Source organism: Chiloscyllium plagiosum, unplaced genomic scaffold, assembly GCF_037043375.1.
Source record: "Chiloscyllium plagiosum isolate Xiang-an unplaced genomic scaffold, Cpla_swu_hap1 HiC_scaffold_42, whole genome shotgun sequence".
Lineage (NCBI taxonomy): Eukaryota > Metazoa > Chordata > Chondrichthyes > Orectolobiformes > Hemiscylliidae > Chiloscyllium > Chiloscyllium plagiosum.
Window position 1 is genome coordinate 89,942,846 of NW_028270180.1, and position 11,995 is coordinate 89,954,840.

An 11,995-nucleotide genomic window follows, 5' to 3' on the forward strand; every position below is an offset into this window, starting at 1 on the left:
TTCCCGCTGACTACTGCGGGCCTGCAGTACCGTCATATCAAACTGGTCATCCAGCCATACTTCTCAGTTCTACTAATACAGCTTCACTGGGCGATCCCCAGGAATATCCTCTCTAAGCGCTGCAGTGACGTTTTAACTGAACAACAACACCAATCCCTCTCCTCTGTTGCCTCCCCTTCTATCCTTCCTGTAGCATCTGTCCCGGGAACATTGAGCTGCCTGTCCTGCCCCTCCCTCAGCTGTGTTTCTGTAATTCCTGTGATATACCTGTCCCATGCTCCCATCCATGCCAAGTGTTCATCTGTATAACCTGTTAGGCCTTTTACATTCAAGTAAATGCAGCTTAATTGATGCGTTTTCGCTCATTGCCTGTTGTGTTCTTGTCTGGCTCATCGATTGAAATGAATCTCTTGAAATGCTATCGCAGCCTCAACCTTCAGACCGCAGCCTGAGACCAACCCCCTCACTGTGGATGACACCCTCACCTTTCATGTCATCTGCAAACCTACTAATGATACCTTCTGCTTTCACATCCAACTCATTAATGTACATCATAAACAGCGATGGTTCCTGCACAGATCCCTATGGTACACCCGCTGGGCAAAGGCTTTCAATCACAAAAACAACCCTCCACCAATTTTGGATCCAACTTGCCAACTTGCCTTTGATGCAATGGTCTCTTCCCTTTTGGACCAGCCTTCCACGTGGATCCTTGTAAAACGCCTTAATGAACTCCATGTAAACCACAACATCTGCACTGCCCTCATCAATATCTTCAATCGTAATTTCAAAGAAATTTCAGCTGATTTCATCAGATATTATCTTCCTCTACCAAATTCACGCTGACTATCACTAACCGATCCCTGCCTTTCCAGTTATTGATTCAACCTGTCTCTCAGAATTGTTCCCAGTTTCCCTCCCCCTGCTGTCAGACTATCTGCTCTGTAATTACCTGTCCCATGAATGAAGATTCCTGAAGAAGGGCTTATGCCCGAAACATCGATTCTCCTGCTCCTTGGATAATGCCTGACCTGCTGCGCTTTTCCAGCAACACATTTTTCAGCTCTGATCTCCAGCATCTGCAGTCCTCACTTTCTCCTTGTGTGATTATTAACTTTGCCCATCCCAGTCCAACACCGGCACGTCCAAATCATGACTAAAATCAATTGGGTCGGTCTGTTTGAATGAAAAGGAATGACTGGCAAATGGGAGGCTTTTAAAAGTGTGATCTCAAGGATCCAGTATGTCCCTGTTAGGGTGAAGGGAAAAGCTAGCAGGTTTAGGAATCCCTGGCAGATGAGCGGTGTCGTCACTCTGTTCAGGGAAAAGAGGAAGACACACATTGTCTTTAATGTTTCCGTATCAATGTAGCCTATTACAGTCCTAAAGACATGGTCAATCTGGGGAGACCCAAAAGGCCTCTCAGGTCCCTGCAGCACTCCCAACCTGTAGAACCCACCCCAAATCATGTGGCTTTCAGTTCCTCTAAGACTCACTATCTGTGTAAAATCCTCCCATCACTAACACCCCACAATTAATGTAATCTCCTCCAGTCTCTCCACCCACTACTCATCTCCATAACCTTCTCCAGCACTTACACCTCTATCTGTGTAAACGTCACCCTCCCCTACAACCCTTCCCACTTTGACCATTCTGGAGGAGGTTACTAATGCTCCCTTATCTGTGAAACTGTCTCCAACCAAAATTACTGCCCTTCTAGAAAATCTGTCAGACTCCACACCCTCCGTATCTAACTAACCTGCAGAACCTAAACCTTCCTGTATGTATAAACTTCATCCGTGACTACCCTCCATATCTCTATTTGGTCCTCCAGTCTATACAATCCACTTTCTCTCTAAACTTCTCCATTCACCTAAAACACTCCTGTCTGTGTAAACCAATGCATCCTACCAACATCCATATCTGTGTAAACTGCTCTATCCCTCCCAAACTCCCCATCTCCATGAACTCCTGTAGTCCCTACATCTCTCCACACTTCTGTAACACCCCATGGCTCTCTGGTCCTCATTCCCTGTGAAACACCTCCAGTCCCCAGAGCCCTCCCAGTCTGGGTCATCTGTTCCAGATCAGGCCATTGGTGTTTCTGTTACATCTGGCACTCCGAGCAAACCTTCCTAATTGTATCAATTCATTCAGATCCCATCCTCTCCAGACATCCTGTCATTGTGACCCTCCCTAATTAGAACACAGAACAGTACAGGCCCTTCGGCCCTTGATAAGCTGCCGATTTTTTTTATCCTACTCTAAGATCAAACCAACCTGCAGACCATTCAAAGAAGAAAAGAACAAAGAAAATTCCAGCACAGGAACAGGCCCTTCGGTCCTCCATGATCCAGATCCTCTGTCTAAATCTGCTGCCTATTTTCTAAGGATTTGTATCCTTTTGCTTCCTGCCCATTCATGCAGCTGTCTCGATACATCTTAAATTACGTTATCATTCCCGCCTCTACCACCTCCGCTGGCAACGCATTCCAGGCCCCCACCACCCTCTGCATAAAGACCATGCCACGTTTATCTGCCCTAAACCTTTCCCCTCTCACTTCGAGCTTGTGACCCCCAGTAACTGCGTTCCGCAATCTGGGGAAAAAAGCTTCTTGCTATCCACCCTGTCTACACATCCCATGAATTTGTAGACATCAATCAGGTCCCCAGTCAACCTTTGTCTTTTCAATAAAAGCTATTCAATCTCTCTTTATAGCTAGACCCTTCCATACCAGACAACATCTGGGTGAACTTCCTCTACACCCCCTCCAAAGCATCCACATCCTTTTGGTAATGTGGTGACCAGTACTGCATGTAACATTTCAAATGAGGCCGAACCAAAATCCAATACAACTGTAACATGACCTGCCAACTCTTTTACTCTATAGCCCGTCCAGTGAAGGAAAGCATGCTGTATGCAGCCTTCACCACTCTACTGACCTGCGTTGTCACCTTCAAGGAACAATGTGCCTGAATATCCAAATTTCTCCGTACCTCAATTTTCCCCAGTTTGCTATTGAATTGGATCTTGCGAAATGCATCACCTCGCATTTGCCCGGATTGAACTCCCTATCTGCTATTTCTGTGCCCTTCTCTCCAATCGATCTATACACTGCTGTATCCTCTGACTGTCCCCATCACTATCTACTACTCCACCAATCTTAGTGTCATCTGAAAACTTGCTAATCAGGCAACTGATACCTTCCTCCAAATCATTTATGTATATCACAAACAACAGTGGACCCAGCACGGATCCCCGTGGAACACCACAGGGAACAGGTCTCCATTTTGAGAAATTCATTTTGCTATAATCCATGTTCGTTTCTAAAAATTAATTAAATGTCTCTAATGTAACTCTCTCTACCATCAACGCAGGCAGTACATTCCACATACCCACCACTCTCTGTGTAAAATAACTACCGCTGACATCTCCCATAAACCTTCCACCAATTACCTTAAAATTATGCCCCCTCGTTATAGCCATTTTCACAATGGGAAAATTCTCGGGCCATCCACTCTATGTTAGCCTCTCATCATCTCATACCCATCTATCAAGTCAGCTCTCATCCGTCTTCATTCCAATGAGAAAAGCCCTGGCTTCCCCAACATTTCTTCATTAGACCTGCCCTCCAATCCAGAAATCATCCTGATAAATCTCTCCTTCCACACCTTTCCTATAATGAGGTGACCAGAACATAACGCAATATTCGAAGTGTGGACTAACCAGGGCTGTATGGAGCTGCAGCATAACCTCAACGGTCTTCAACTCAATCCCCCTGCTAATGGAAGCTAACACATCACGCGCCTTCGTACCACTCCTATCAACTTGGCTGGCATCTTTGAAGGATCTATGAACGTGGACCCCAAGACTCTTCTGTTACTCCACACTACCAATAATCCTGCCTTTAACCCAGTAGAGGTTTTCTGCAGAATCCTTCAATCTTGAACCCTCCTTATTTTGGTACCTTCCTCCAGTCCCCACAAAATGCATAAACTGTGAAACGTCTCCCAGTCCCTACACTTTCCTTAGCTCTGTAACCTCCTTTATTGGCGTGAATACTGAAAATTACCGAAGCCAATTTTAGCCACTTCAATGTTAGTAATAACTGCAAAATCCTCCTGTCCTGATATCCTTCCCTAACTCTGTAAACACCACCATCCTCCAGTGCCCTTCTGGGGAACATTGCATAGGAAGGAAGAGTTGTTGAGTCTGGGCCATGTTACGGAGGTAGGAAGGCCTGCAGAACATGGAGGATGGTACAAATGTAGGAAGGGACGGGGATCGTGCCGGAGGTTAGAGGGAGCAGGATTCATATAACCTGCAGGATGGGACCGAGAATGGGTGTGGGACATGAAGGATGTTTTAGTGTGAATGGCTGCTTTGTTTTTGATTAGATGATTGGGCCGATCTTGATGAATAATTTTGGAGATGTTTATCAGAATGTCTGTGCACAACTTCAGATTTCCAGGCTGGGAGATGTGAGTTCAGATGGGAATGTATTTGCCCATTTTGTCTGTGTGCCTGACAGTGACTTGGTGCTGCTCTGGGAGAAAGCACTCACCATGCAGGCAGTGATCGCCAGATTTACAGGACTGATCAGAGCTCACCTCATCGAAGCCTTCGTTTAGAATATTATTTATTTTTTCATTATTTTCAAGTGACAGCTTTGTGAGATGCAGGAATTGGGGAGTTTGCATTTTGAGGGAATTAAACCTTTATCATTGGAAGATGGGAAGCCTTCAAAAATGAGATAACAGTATTCCTGTTAGGGTGGAAGGAAATGCTGGTGGGTGGAGGGAATGCTGGATGATTAGAGAACAAATGTTTTGGTTAGGAAAGAGAAGGAAGCATTTGTCAGGTATAGACATGAGAATCCTCAGAATATAAATCAAAGAGGAGTATACTTAGAGGGAAATCAGGAGGGTAAGAATGGGACACAAGATAGCTTGTGCAAATAGGGTTAAGGAGAAGCCAAAGGGTTTTTTATAAATACATAAAGGACAACAGGGTAAGTAGGGAGAAAATAGGGCCCCCCAAAAATCAGCAAGGCAGCCTTTGTGTGCAGCCGCAGGAGTAGGGGCGATAGTAAACGACTGTTTCACATCAGTGTTTACAGTCGCGAAGGAAATGGAAGATATAGAATGTGGGGAAATAGATGGTGACATCTTCAAAAACGTCCATATTAAAAAAAGAGGATTTGCTGAATGTCTTGAAACGCATAAAAGCAGATAAATCCCCAGGATTGATGGGCCCCTTGCTGATAAATTTGTATCATCGATCATCACAGGTGAAGTGCTGGAAGTTTGGAGGTTGGTTAATGTGGTGCCACTATTTAAGACAGTTGGTAAGGGAAAGCTAGGGAACTATAGACGAGTGAGCCTGACATCAGTAGTGCGTAAATTGTTGAAGGGAATCCTGCGAGATAAGATTTACATGTACTCAAAAAGGCAAGGAATGACTAGGGATAGTCAGCATGGCTTTGTGTGTGGGAAATCGCGTCTCAAGAAATTGATTGCGTTTTTTGAAGAAGTGGCAAAAAGGATTGATGAGGGCAGATCATTGGATGTGATCTGCACGAAATTCAGTGAGGTATTGAAAAGGTTCCTCATGGAAGATTGGTTAGCAAGGTTAGATCTCATGGAATATAGGGAGACCTAGCCAGTTAGATACAGAACTGGCTCAAAGGTAGAAGACACAAGTTGGTTGAGGAGGGTTGGTTTTCACACTGGAGGCCGATGGTGTGTCACAAATATCAGTGCTAGGTCCACTACTTTTCATCCTTATATAAATTATTTGGGCGTGAAGGTAGTAGGTACCATTAATAAGTTTGCCGATGACACTAAAATTTGAGATATAGTGCACAGTGAATAAGGTTACCTCAGAGTACAACGAGATCTTGATCAGATGGGCCAATGGACTGAGGAGTGACAGATGGAGTTTAATTCAGTTAAATGCAAGGTGCTTCATTTTGGGAAAGCAAATCTTAGCAGGATTTATACACTTAATGGTAAAGTCCGAGGAAATGTTGCTGAACAAAGAGACCTTGGAGTGCAGGTCTATTGCTCCTTGAAAGTGAAGGCGCAGGTAGGTAGGATAGTGAAGAAGGTGTTAGGTATGCTTTTCTTTCTTGGTCAGATCATTGAGTATCAGAGTTTGGAGGTCATGTTGCAGCTGTACAGGCCATTCGTTAAGCCACTTTTGGAATATTGCATGAAATTCTGGTCCTTTTCCTATTGGAAAGATGTTGTGAAACTTGAAAGTGTTCAGAAAAGATCTACAAAGATTTTGCCAGGTTTGGAGGATTTGAGCTATCGGGAAATGACTGGGACCGTTTTCCCTGGAGCGTCAGAGGCTAAGGTGTGACATTCTTGAAGTTTATAAAATCATGAGCGGGATGGATAGGAACAGACAAGATCTTTTCCCTGAGGTGGTGGAGACCAAAGCTGGAGGGCATAGGTTTAGGGTGAGAGAGGAAAGATTTAAAAGGGACCTAAGGGGCAACCTTTTCACGTAGTGTGTGGTGTATGTTTGGAATGTACTGCCAGAGGAAATGGCTGGTACAATTACAGTATTCAAATGGCATCTGGATTGGTATATGAATAAAAAGGGTTTAGTGGGATATGGGCCAAGTGCTGGCAGATGGGACAAGATTAAGAAAGGATGTCTGGGCGGCGTGGACGCGTTGGACCGAAGGGTCCGTTTATGTGCTGTACGTCTCTAGGACTCTCTGGCTCTAAATGTTTTCCACTGTTCATTTACAGAGTGACATTTCAGTCTGTTTCCCCTGTTTACCTTGGTCAGTTCTCTCTCTAGATCATATAATGGGCTTTGTTACTGATGCACGGGTGTGCTTTATGGTCACTTTAAAATATCATAATCTCTTTGAATTTCAGGATAATTTCTTGGAGGATCTCGGTGTGATATTACTCCTTCACTCAGCTTCATCACCCAACGGTCGATCTGAGATAGTTACATCCCTAGCCAGTTGCACAATGTGTTATTCAAAGAAACACTGACAAAAACATTCAAGGAGGATCTTGGATAATATCACTCTTGCCAATGTGTCTGTCCCAGATTATACAAAGATTGAAGTCTCCAAAAATTACCTCACCACCTTTGCTACAATTTCTAATGAATTCCTATTTAATGCAGGGATGAGCAATGAAATACTGCAAGGCAGCATAAAAACTGTTCTCCTGCTTGTGGTTTTGACACACAGCACCCAGAATTTGCATTCAGGCTGATTCAGCTGCATAATCTGAGGCCAAATGCTTTCTCTGTAATACCTTTGTTATCCATTAGTGTCAGGGTTCCCATCTTGCTTTTCCATTCTGCCTGAGATCCTGTAAGGCTGTTTACTGTTGAATATTCATGTTCCCCCTTTGTTCACCGTGTAATCACGTTTCTCTGCTGACTAAATCTCATTTATCTCTGTGTCACAAGTCTATTACGTTATTGCAGATACTTTGGCAATTCCAAAAAAAAATTATAATTTACATTTTCCCTCAATTTCCTATCACAATCCTATTCATTGATGTACAGTTATAGTTAAACTCTGTCCCTTCCTGTTCCTTTCTGCTTGACTTCAGCGACATTCCCATGCTGTTCCGAGGCTTCACATTTGCTCTTTGGATTTGGAAAGCTCCTTTCACCTGAACGCTGTCCCTGCATCCTCTCTGTCAGTTTAAAGACCTGTCCATAAACCTACCGACAGGATTGGCCAGGACACTGGTCCCAGCAGTTTTGTTTTTAATGCACTCATGGGATGTTGCTGTCTCTGGCTGGTCAGCAGTTCATGCCGACCGACAGCTGCTCTAGAGCTGAGTGGCTTGCCAGACCATTTCAGAGGGCAGTTGAGAGCCAATCCCATTACTCTAGGTCTGGATTCATATGTAGGCCAGACCATCAGCCTATAACAGATTTCCTTCTTTATAGGATATTAAGTAGTCAGAAGGGTATCCCTGACACCGGCATTAAATTCCGGATGAACAGTCTAGTGAGAGTAACACTAGGCCATTGCCTGGCCCACTGATTCCTCCCTCATCCCTGAGTACTGATCCCAGTGCACAATGAATTAACCCCCTTCGTCCTGACTGTGGTTTGATCGTGATACCTTCCTGCATTCTGGTGATATCACTCAGTATCTCTCCATGTGATATCTGTCACTGTGAGAGTCTAATTGATGCCGGTGATTGCAGCTTTTGCAGCTACTCCAGATCCTGGGCCAACAGAATTCTCCACTCCAGAGAGACGCAGCAGCACAGGCCAGGGATGGAGACTGGGATTTTCCAGATCTCTGTGGGACTCAGTATCATTCTCCATGTGTAACCCTCACTGCATCAGTCTGATTTACCATTCTGTCTATTGCTCTGTCTCCTGTAGGTACTCAGTATATTCCTGACTCAGCAGAATTCCCAACTCCTGTCTCGTCTATCATCACATTGAAGACGGTTGGTCAGCCAGAGCGATGGAGAGTGAGATCTGGAGCCTTCAGTAAATCCTGCAGCGAGGTAAGATCACTCACAATGACCAGAGCAGAGAGCATTTAAGGGATGGAACCTTGGTCCAGATAACATGTCATAGATACAGTATTGAAGGGTGAACACAGAGGACGATGGTCCCAGGCTCAATCCCCACCCTCTTGTGAGAGGATTACTTTTAGCTCTACTGTACTGAGCCTTCCTGCGACAGCATCGGGAGTTTACAGTTATTCATCCAGGCCTGTGCTGTCTTAGTGAGCATCAGGAAACAGAGGGGAAAGCAGGCCTCCCTCAAGCAGTTAGTATTAAAACCTGGGATCTTTCTGTTCTCTGCTCCCCCTCTCACACTATCTCTTGTCGTGTGATAGTGTCATACAGCAAGGAAACATACCTTTCGGCCCAACTCATCTACACCAGCATCATGAATAGTAGTAATTCCGAGAAAATGTCCTATTTCTGTAACCTCCACCCCTCCCTTAATCCTGCTGTATATTTGAAACCGACTCCAATGTTGACGTCTCTCCCTATTTGTAAATTGCTCCAGTCTCGATAGCATGTCCAATCTCAATAATCTTATCCTGCACTCAGTATTTTGATCCCTATTTCTGTAGTTTTGTACAATATCTGCAGTCCACCCTGTCTCTATAAAATCATCTAGCCCAGATCAAAATACCCATCTGTGTACCTTCCTGAAGCCCCAAGAGAACGTGATATCACTGTAACCTTCTGCAGGCCCGATCACACTCCTGCATCCTGGCCTACAGCACCACACGACCTCTGTAACCATCTCCTATCCCTATCGAGCTCCATATCTGGATAAACACCTCCAGACCCTTTTCCAGCCGCAATAGCATTCCACATCTCTGTTTGCTCCTCCACTCCCTACATCCCTCCCAGCACCTCAAACACACTCTCTTGTGTAATTCTGCAGTTTGGGGCAGCACGGTGGCTCAGTGGTGAGCAATGGTGCCTCACAGCGCCAGGGACCCGGGTTCAATTCCAGCGTTGAGTGACTGTCTGCATGGAGTTAGCACATTCTCCCTGTGTCTGCGTGGGTTTCCTCCGGGTGCTTCAATTTCCTCCCACAGTCCAAAGATGTGCAGGTCAGGTGACTTGGCTAATCTAAGTTGCCCACAGAGTTAGTTGCATTAATCAATGGGAGATGGTCTGGGTAGGTTACTCTTTGGATGGTTTGTGTGGACTTGTTTGGCAAAAGTGCCTGTTTCCATGCTGTGGGGCATTTAATCTAAACTCTCCATCTGTGTTCCATATTACTGTCTCTAAAAATAATCCCTTTATCCATAAACAGTTCCAAATCCCCCCAAACCTTCGAATCTCGTGAACTCCCACAGCTCCAATATCTCTCCTTATCTGTGCAACTTCTTCCAGTCTTGAAAGCTTCTGAAAATGTGGAGATCTTGCAATCATCCCTATCTGCGTGATCCCCTCAGGTCTCTGCAGCACTCCCGAGCTGTAGAATCCACTCCAATGTTTGTGACTCTCTCAATCCAGTTCCTACAAGACTCACTATCTCTGTAACATCCTCCCGTCGCTATCACCCATCCTGTCAATGTAAGCTCCTCTCGTCTCTCCATCCATTTTATCATCTTCATAATCTTCTCCAGCTCTTACCCCCCCCCCCCCCCCCCATCTGTTTAAACGTTACCCTCCCCTACAATCGTCCCGAAAGCAGAAACTTCCTCCAGTGTGTGCAATGCTCCCTATCTGTGTTGGTGTCTCCAGGCTCTATTGCTGTTCCTGTCTCTGTACGCTCTGTCAGACTGTTCAGCTTTAGGGTCCACATACTTTCCAGATGCTCAGCATCCGATAACAACAGATGTCTTCATTCAATACATCCTTAAGTATCTCTGTTTGTCCCTCAATTCTGTCCAACTCTCTTAATCTCTAAATAACACCATTCCAAAAAATAGTCTCTGTCTGTGTAAACTGACCCCATCCAACTCTGAGAAGCCTTACTATACTTTTTATCACCTGTAGTCCCTTCAGATCACCCTGTATCTTCCCTGACTCCATTGAATACAGCTCATATTCTAACACCTCTAGCACATATGTTACTCCCCATCTCTGTGATATTCTTCAGTTCCTGCAATTCTCGTTCTTTATCTCCACAGCTTCCAATCATCCTAATCAATATAAGGTTATTGATCCCCTGCTGATTTGAAAAATGAGGTGCTGGAAAAACACAGCAGGCCAGGCAGCATCCGAGGAATCTTGAAGAAGGGCTTATGCCCGAAACGTCGATTCTCGTCTCCTCGGATGCTGCCTGGCCTGCTGTGTTTTTCCAGCACCACATTTTTAACTCTGGTCTCCAGCATCTGCAGTCCTCATTTTCTTCTATTGATCCCCACTGCATGTTTAATACCTGTAGCAGCCTCCAACTCCTCAATGCATCCTGTTGCTGTAACCTCCTCAAATACTACAACTCACTGTGTTTGTAATATCTTCCAGTATCTGCAACCCTGTTGATTTCTGTAACCTCCTCCAGAACAGCACTCCACATCTCTGTGTAACTTATGGGAATGCTGCAAACCTGCCTTAACAGTCCTCACTAACTCTCTGAACTCCTGCAGCCCTATAAGCCTCAGCATCTCTGGCTCCTCTAATCGCTACAATTCTCCCTGGCTGTGTAAACTCATCCAGCCCCTTCAACCCTCCCTATCTCACTCACTCCTGCAGCTCCAACTATTGTCCATGTCAATGTAGTCCCCAGCACCAAGAATCCTGACATCTCTATAAACTCCTGCAGCTCCAACTACCATCCATATCTGTGTTAACTCCCGTCAGTCCAAACCTCCCTTTTCTGTAAAATTCTGCAGCTCTAACTACCACCCCTATCTCTTTAATCTTCAGTCCATCCAATCCTCCCTTTCTCTATAAAAATCCTGCAGCTCCAACTACCACCCATATCTGTGTAATATCCAGTCCCCACAACCCTCCCAGTTTCTGTGTCTCCTGTAATTCCAACTGACACACCTATCTGTGTAATCTCTCGACCCTATAATCCTTGCTATCAATGTAACTCGTTCCGGACTGATTTCCTTGTACCTCTCCATGACATCTTTCAGCCCGACAACCTATCTCATCTCTAACCGCCAACAGTGATTTCAAACCACCGAACTCTGTAACATTCTCCAGTCTCTACAAATCAGCTTTTTTCTTAAGCTTTCCTAGTGCCTGCATTCCCCTTTATCTCTGGTTACAGATCCTCGCTCAGGAGAACCAACATATTCGTACCGAACCTGCAAGAACATAGGAATCTTCGGTTATCAATAAATTTGCCTCATTTTCTAAATTATAATGCGATCAAGTTCAACCTTCTCAATCTTTTCTCATCAATATCCTTCACTTCTGAGGGTCAGTCTGGTAAATCTTATCAGGATTGCCTCCAATGCAAGAATATTCTCCCCCGAGATAGGGGACCAAGCCTGTTCACAGTATTCTCAGTGTGGCTTTACTGAAGGCCTCTGTAGTTGTTACAAACCTTTTTTTT

The 11,995-nt window shown here is 44.8% G+C and overlaps 1 long non-coding RNA gene across 1 annotated transcript in view; it reads left to right on the forward strand.

The window, feature by feature from the left end:
* Positions 1 to 8,450, forward strand: part of LOC148137989 (uncharacterized) — a 58,319-nt gene extending 49,869 nt beyond the window's left edge. Inside the window, exon 6 of the long non-coding RNA XR_015754135.1 lies at positions 8,387 to 8,450. This is a non-coding gene — a long non-coding RNA (uncharacterized LOC148137989). The remainder of the gene's footprint in view (positions 1 to 8,386) is intronic.
* The last annotated feature ends 3,545 nt before the right edge of the window (positions 8,451 to 11,995 follow it).